The sequence below is a fragment of the Anopheles bellator genome, chromosome X, assembly GCF_943735745.2.
Source record: "Anopheles bellator chromosome X, idAnoBellAS_SP24_06.2, whole genome shotgun sequence".
Classification (NCBI taxonomy): Eukaryota; Metazoa; Arthropoda; class Insecta; order Diptera; family Culicidae; genus Anopheles; species Anopheles bellator.
Window position 1 is genome coordinate 8,484,196 of NC_071287.1, and position 8,808 is coordinate 8,493,003.

Below are 8,808 nucleotides of genomic sequence, written 5' to 3' on the forward strand. Positions count from 1 at the left end.
AATCACATTCCATGGGGTGAAGGTATTGAATGCCGGCGATCACTTGATCGCTTTCTACAAAGTGTAACTTCGGAAGGCTGCTGTGGACAAACAAAGCGTCGTAGAGAGCCAGGAAAATATTTATATTTATTTTATTCATCGACGGGATTCCTCAAAGTCGAACGCCCTACGACGAACAATGGAACAGGAGTCGGAAGCAGCGGCGGCAATCCTTTCGGCCGACTGCGTTCGCCAGGACCAACCGTACTATCTACCAAAGCTGGAGGAGGGCGTCGCGGACGTGATCGAGGACGAGCTAAATTTTCATTTTTAATCAATAAATTTTCACTTAAAACCGCAAAAGCCGTCGTTAGAAATGTTTCTTTGTTTCCACTGGAATTGGAAAGAAATTGGCCACAGAAAGAAATGGGGCAGGAAAGTATGTTAAGACTCCTGGCAATGCACGAAAGAAAATTAGTTTCCGTTGAAAACTTCGGGGAAACCATTTGGGAAAACGTTACTCGCGCATTTCTTCCCGACCTGACGCAGAGGTTTTCGCCACTTCTTAGCCATTCCAGTGTCTTGGGCGATTTCCGTAACACGCTGTCACCATGTGGTCATTTTCTTATCCGAAACATCCGCTCCAAAAATTCTTCAAAACTTTACCCGTCTCAACGAAGCGAATAAAATCGGAGTGTATAAAAAGCATCAACACTAGGGGAACAGGAGTGACGGGTAGGTAGCACACCAGCATACACCAGAAAATTGCACCAAAATATTTGGCAAGCATAATAATACTGAAACATTGCAAACAAATATTGTTTGACCGTAATCATGCAATGTTATTACGAAATATTTTCTTGCAAGCTTGCACCGGATAATAGCACCGAAATATTTCACTCGTACTAATATTGAAATATTGCAAAAAATATTGTTTGGCCGTATTATTACGAAATATTTCCTTGCAAGCTTGCACCGGAAAATTGCACCAAAATGTTTAACACGACTAATATTGAAATATTGCCGAATATTGTTGGGCCGTATCGTACAATATTATTACGCAACTTTTCCATGCAAGCTTCGCAATCAAGATTGCATACCACATTGCACACAACGTTGCATACATGTTTTGAAATGCAAATTTTGCAATGCAATTGGGGGACCTTTTTTTGTGAGTATATTTTCGATTGTGTCTCGCCCTATCTCGACAATAGCAGTTTGAATTTGAACCTTGAGGTCACGATTGGTTGCTGGTTTATTCGCATAACATTTATCTTTCACCGCTCCCCAAAAATCATAGTCCAATGGTAGCAAATCGGAGCGTCTTCGGAGTTTTGGATTTTTTCAAAACTTTGTTCGGCCATCGTGTTTTCTGCTTTTTCTCCAAAACTACTGAACCAGTGGAGGAGGAGGACTCCCATCCAAACCGAACATACAATTCAGCATAATTCGGGTTGTTTTTCACCAAATCGAACCAAATTCTGCAGGCGTGGAGTTTTACCGTTTGCAGGGGAAGCGAGAAGGGAAGCCGATGACGGGGACCGTCACCGGGAAGCGTCTGAATTTCAAACCCTCTAAAATTGTGTTGTGTTTCTTGCCGAAACTGGCGCAAACTTTATTGGACAGCCTGGCACCAGTGTGGGTTGGTGGTGTTTATCAACATTTGCTTTGGCTAGTAGAAGCCATTATCAGCAGTTTCATTGGGTCCATCGAACCAACGCTTGCGAAGGTTCCTCGGGAAGGTGCCCTCATCGGGACCTCCAGGGGGCTTCGCGCGATGTCCGGCGTTCGACGGTGTGTCCACCTGCGTGCAGTTTTGCAGGTCCAATTCTACACCGGCCCTCTGTGTTGGTGTTTGCGTTGGCTGCGCGCGCATCTTCGCGTGTTTGCGGAAAGTACGCGCGCGCGCCAAGGCGTAAAATGTGTGCTCGACGACGTCCCGAGAGCCATGGGGTAGGTTGGTGGGTGAGGGAAGCACCCTGTATCCCACGGTGCGGTGCGTGGTGCGTGAGAGCTCTCGTAGCGGGTAGAGCGCGCCATCAGCGCGTGGTCGCGTGTCGTGTACGAGGATGCGCACCATTCTCCGCCCTCTCTCTCTCTGGCTCTCTCTCTCTGGGGTCCCCCAACACTACTGCTACAAGCTACACAAGTGAGAGATGAAAATGGGGTAGTCGTAACACTAACACACACACCCACACAGAGACGGGTGCGCGCGCGCGCGCGCACAGGACTCTGGAGTGATGGGATGGCGGATCTGGTTGGGCGGAGTAGTTGGGGCGGAAAAATTCGGAAAAATGGAACCCTGCCGACCGCAGGTAGCGGGCAGCGGGTGTTAGTTGACCGCATTGCGTTCAGGAGTGAAAACCGTGACACGGTCGTGTGCGCGCGCGCTCGCGTGTGTCGGAGCGCCCCGATCGTCCTCGGCGCGATCCCGATCCCGTCGGACTTCGGTGGACTTGTGTGTTGACGGCCCACCATCGGGCCCCCCAGAGCCCCGGGCGGACGGCGCTCCTGGAGTCCGCGGTCCGGACGGATCCTTTCGAGTCCTGGCTCAAGCGATGGCAGGGGGCCAGCAGCAGCAGCAGCAGCAGCTGACATCCTCCGGGCGGTTCGGTGTGTCTGTGTGCCAGTTTTCGTCCGGTCATCGGCTCACCACATCCAACGGGGTGGGCTCCAAAGTGGGCCCACTACTACTACTGCTACTACTACTACTACTGTTACTACTCGCAAGGGATTCCCGATACTAATCCTGCAGCCACACGGAGACGTGACAATCAAAGGTGTGCCCCATGTGTATGTGTGTGTGCTGCGTGCCGACCATGGCGACCTATGGCTGCCCCTGGACTGGATCGGCGCCCTGTCCGCCATTTTGTTTCACTATTTATCGTGCTTGTTGTTGTTGCGGTGCGGTTTTCTTGCGGAGTTGCAGTTGTTTTGGTTGTTGTGCTTTTTTTCCCGCTGCCTCTGTCAACACGCGGGTGCGCGAGTGTCACACGCCAGTGTTCGACTCTGACAGCGCGCTGTCAGATGACCGAGACCGAGTCCGTAGCGATCTCAGTTTTGGCGATCCAGCACACGGACCGTGCACTCCACAATATTTGCTTTGTTAGTTTGTTTTGGGGGAAAATTATTAATCAACCGAAGCCGATCGAGCACCGGGTTTGGTGGGTGGCTTCTCTCTCTCTGTGTGAATGTCTGTGTGTGCGAGAGAGAGAGAGCTGATATGTGTGTGAGAATGGTACGGTGCGGTGTGGTGTGTTCGTGAGGGTTTTCCGGCGGTATTCAGGTCAGCCGCCGTGATCCGTGCCGTCGTGCGCCACCACCGTCCGGAACGTTTCGGATCATCTAGCGTTTCCCTCGAGTGCCACCCTCGCGGGAGATCGCGGGAGCGAGAGAGCATGACGTCGAGGCACTTCCGATGATCTCGGGGCGCGCAATGGCGCAGCAGAAACGACGAGCGAACGATCGATCACTCAACGCACCTGACAAGGCCCGGAACACCCGGACGCCGCTGTCCGTTCGTGCGTGCGTGACGGGATCTGCCACTGCAATCAAGCTCGGAGTTCGGAACGGGTTCCGTTCCGTTCGGTCACCATCCTCCTGCCATCAACTACTTCCCCACCAGAAACTACACCAGAACACCCCGGACCAGAACCGCTCATTCTGCTCATGGTCGCGTCAGACGCGGTGGATTAGGATATGCTTTAGGTTTGTCAGTATTCAAGGGTCTCCCTGCAAAGCATCAATACACCGTGTGTTCCAACGAACGAGATTCCAATTCCGAAGTCCAATTCACTGATTCCAGAAGTAAGAATCTGGAAGGGGGGAGGGGGGGGTGCAAAATGCCGTTTCCACAGCGCTGTTATGACGTCATCATTTGATGAGGCACGCTTTCCACGTATGACATTTTTAGGCCATTTTTAGGTCTGGAAACAGATGGAAACCACTTAGAAACCAGATAGAAACGCTAGGGGCCAAACACTCGGTTGAATACGGTGGCTGCGTTCCAACACATTGGAACTTTAATTCATGGATTTTTGCCATTGACCTTTTTGGCCAATGCGCCACCAACCAACCAACAACTTCTTGGCTTCTTCTAACGAAACGAACTCGTTTCGGAGGTGAAGTTCAGACCACTTCTTACAGCCTCTTCTTTTGATCCAACCCTTGAGATCTGCGATTGATGAGTCGACGCACAAAAATTAATATCCTTTCGAAAACGCTCTTCCTGTATTTTTTCCATAATTTCAGGAGTTGTTGCCATTTTTGGACGTGGCCTTGGACGTGGATTGTCTTCGAAGTTTGAACGACCACGTTTAAACTCAGCAACCCATCTTTCTACTGTATTGATTGTAGGCGAAGAGTTATTGGTATTTTTTCGACATCCGTTGATAAATTTCCTTTCCATTTAAACCTGGTAAAACTAAAAATTTTATTACTGCACGATACTTGATTATTCCCACTTTGAAAAAGTACTGTGACTCGTCGATACTAAATGGCTTGTATAATAGAAAATAATAGAAAACAATAATAGTGTAACACATCGTTCAAAAAGGCCCCTGACTAACTATGAAAACATCATTTTATCGGCAAAATTCTTCAAGATAATCTTCTTCAAGTGTAATACAATCATTCCAGCATTCTCTAACTTTTCAATGCCATGTTTGTAGAACGATTTCTTTTTTTGACTCAAAATGAGACTCATTAGCAGCGATCACTTCCTCATTCGAGCCAAATCTTTTTTCCCGGAGCTGGGGGCAAGATCCGGCGAGTACGGAGGATGAAAAGGCAGTTGGAAGCCTAATTCGTTGAATTTAGTCATCGTTTTGATTTGTGATCGTTTGTTCAATTGTGAGCAAACACGGTAGCCATTCTGGCCATGTGGGAGAAAACTTTTTATCATAGCCAATTTTTGTCGCAAAACAATAAATAAACTACCAGTTGATATGTTCAACATCTTAGCTATCTCGCGCACTTTCATTTTGCGGTCACCCATCACGATTTTCAATACTTTCTTGGTGTTTTCGGGAGTTATTGCCTCATTTGACCGACCCGAACGTTCCGCATCAATTGCATCAGCACGACCTTTTTTCAAGTCATTGCTGAGCTTGAACAGTGCTTTCTCCCATTAGAAAACAATGTTTTATCAACACACGCATCTCGTTTTGGCCCATTTTTTCACGATTGCTAAAGTAGCTTCACTTTAACACACCTCATCTGATGGTTGGTACTTCTGAACCTTCGTATATAAATGGCATTATTAGCGCCATCTCTATGTTAGTCCCGGGACTTTTTGAACGATGTGTTAATAGAAAAGAATGAAGTGACCGATTGGAATTACACTTACTGTACGTTCATATGGATCGTAGCATGGCAAAAAATAGCACAAACATAGCAAAATAAATTCAGATTACTAGCAGGAGCCCTTTGTGGTTGAAGCTCAAAACATATTAAATAGCCTGGAATTTTGACGCAATTGACAAGGCTTTCGCCAAACTCTAATCCTAGCTCTGATACGTCATATTTGACACAAGTATTTTTTTGTCACGAATCAGCGAAGTATTGCACACATATCGAGGGACATCAGACGGGCTTGTAGAGACATTCGTAAAACCGGAGAGCCTCGAACCTACAATGTGTACGCTGTTAGCACAGGTCAGCATCTGACTAGACCTGAAGTAGTTACGGTCTCTAAGGTCTCCACTCCAGAGTCCCGGATGGCCCAGCTTCAATGTGATGCTGAAAACGAGATACTTCCCTTTTTGTTGTTTACATGATGCACAGCTGGCCAATTAAATAGGTAAATGTATTTAAGCTGCATTATTTGATCACTTCCCAAAAACTATTGCATTCACAGGTATTACAATGATAGCACAAGATAGTAGTACTAAAAATAAGAGGTGAAAAATTCTAGGAATTTGCTTATTACAGTAGAAAGCAGTTAAAAGTATCTGGCCAATAAAATAGGTAAATCTGCTTTTGCTAGTATCAAAAGACAATATTTTATTTCAAAATAAGTTAGTACTCCATGTATCCACCGTTGTTTTGGAGCACTACATGCACTCTTCTTGGCAGCGAATCGACCAAATTCTGACAAGCTTTTATTGGAATAAAATACCATTCCTGCTGCACTTTTTGTCAAAATTCATCTTTGTTTGAAAAATTTTCTCCAGCTAACTTTTGCTTTAAGGTATTCCACAAGTTTTCAATCGGGTTTAAGTCAGGAGACTGACATGGCCAAGGCAAAACTGACTCATTATTGCCATCAAACCACGATTGCATAAGCTTCGACGTATGCTTGGGATCGTTCTCTTGTTAAAATACACATCTCAGTGGTATGATTTCTTCAGCGTAAGGTAGTATAAAGCTGTCAGTGATTGATTTATACTCGAGATCATTCATGGTGTTCATAATTCTGGAAAAGGGGACCTATACCAGAACATGACACACATCCCCAAATCATGATGCTTCCACCTACATATCTTAAATTTTTTTTGTAAACCTGGAATGGAGCTATTTGCCAGCAGGTCGTCGAACATTCCACTGAGAGTCCGAACCAAACAAATTTATTTTGGTTTCGTCACTCCATAAAATATTATGCAAATTTTTTGTAACCTTCAGTAGCTTCCCAAGAACGATATTGAGAAGCAAACTGTTACCTCATCTGTAATTTGGTAGATTAGCTTCTTGCAACCGCCCATGTTTTGGGCTAATAATGTTATTTATTTTTGATCAAGTCGTTCTAGACGAACCAAACGGATCCGCTTTCCGCCAAAAGTGATATACGATGATCTGCCGTTGGCTTGGTTTTTCTTCGTTTACCTCGCGTTTCCTTGTTTTTTTCCAAAACAAAGCATTTCTCACAAAATTCACTGATGTTTCTAGTACTTTGGTGATGCTTTCGTACGTCGCGCCTTCGTTGCGCATATTCTTTAGAATCTTTCTTTGCGGGTTGGGTTTCAATGACTGCTTCTGCCCTTTCTGGAAACAACGATTTTGTTAGATTCACAATTGAAAATTGATAATAAGCAGGTCAAATAAACCTATTGCTTACAAGAAGTCGGGTGGAATTACCGTAATAAATAGAAACGAGTTACCTATTTTATTGACCAGGCTCAATCAGACTGCCGTCCAAATTAGGGGTAATACATCGATCACTTTTGACATAAATATCACCATCATAGAAAAAAAATGACGTAAACTAGTGTATCTAAGTACAGTAATTCTACGCAGTGGCCTGTATTTCGTAGCAATATCCTGGACGAGTATTGAAGGTGCCTCGCACCAGCACCTTTTTTTTTTCAGCCCTTCCCGGCGTTGCAGTCCCGGTGTCGTTGATGGAATGGGTCAGCATCTGGTTGCACTTTCAGCGAGCAAACAGAGCCAGGTGAATTATGGGCGCGCAAGTAGCTGTAGCGCCACACTTCCTGTGGCGTCCCGTGATGTGTCCCGGCTGCGCATCCACGTCGTAAAAATTGTTTCCAATTGCAAGCCGAACGAACGAAGCCGGTGCCGGAGGTTCGGTGCGCGCCAACGGAAGGAAAATAAATACGCACACGTGCGTGCGTGCGTGCCAAACAAAGACAGAGAGAGAGAGAGAGCATGATCGACTAGAAAATAGATGGAGAGAGAGAGAGAGAGCTAGAGAGAGAGCGAGAGAGCAACAAGGGTTGCTGATCGGGGCGTGATGATCGAGAACTTGTTATGATGTTTCCATCGGATGATTGTAAAGTAGTGACACCCGCCGGCTCCCACCACCCACTGTAGACAATGAGAACGCCGGAGTCGGAGCGCCCCATCCTCACCGTGTGTTTGTACGGACACGTGTCTGTGTGGGGTTAGTTTAAATTTCGGATCTCCATGTTCGGGGTACACAGCGATTAGTTGGCAGTCTCCAATCAAACCGTCGCCAGCGGTGCTAGTGTTTAGACCGGAAGCAACACCAGTCCTTGGGTAGTGTTCCTGCAGTTCCCCTGTGCAGTGTTTCGGTGTACCTGAGTCCGGAGTGGTCACAGTGTCCTAGTGCTGCCGGTAATCGATATCAGGTTCTGTTTTGTTTTAACTATTAGGCGGCTAACATTAGGATTAAGATTCGCGCTCTGTGGATTCGACATTAGATAGTTATTGGTGGCTGTGCATACCTCACTCATCTCATGGGTACTGTCCCAAGCTTTTAAAGCCATTCACGGACGTCCCTTTAGGATGGTGGAATGTTTGCACCTTACCCCTAACCTTTCTTCGGAGCTCACTTTGGTTTCGAAGTTTGTTTTGTTCTTGAAACAATCTTGAACACCTTCAACTACCAACCTGAACCCGCTTCAATCAACAAACACCAGGCGTCTCCATTTCGTACCAATGACTCCAATGACAACCAGGTAGCACCGAAACAAATTCATTCCTAAGGCTCATTCCTACTGCCGGGACAAGAATCTGGAAATCTGATCAGCAAATACTCACATTGCCCAGGTTGGAACCCCATTATAGTTTCATTACAAGCGGCTCTGGCACTCTGGACTGACGTCCAGAACTGACGAAACCTTTTTAACCAGGCTCCCGGTGGGTAGGTCATGTCATGAGACAGGGTGAATTACTTCTTATCTTCTTCTAATCATAATAATAATAATGAAAATAATAATAAGTAACACGGCAGAAGGAAGTCGCCCGATGACATCAGTTGGGAATAACGGGCCACGAAACGTTGTGGTTGTGGTCCTTTGTTTACGGTTTTCTACGCTGCAATACGCGCTGCCCTCCGCAGGATGCACAATTTACGTCCATGATGTGCGATCCGATGTTTACATTCCTGCCTTGGCTCCTGGGCCTATTTGG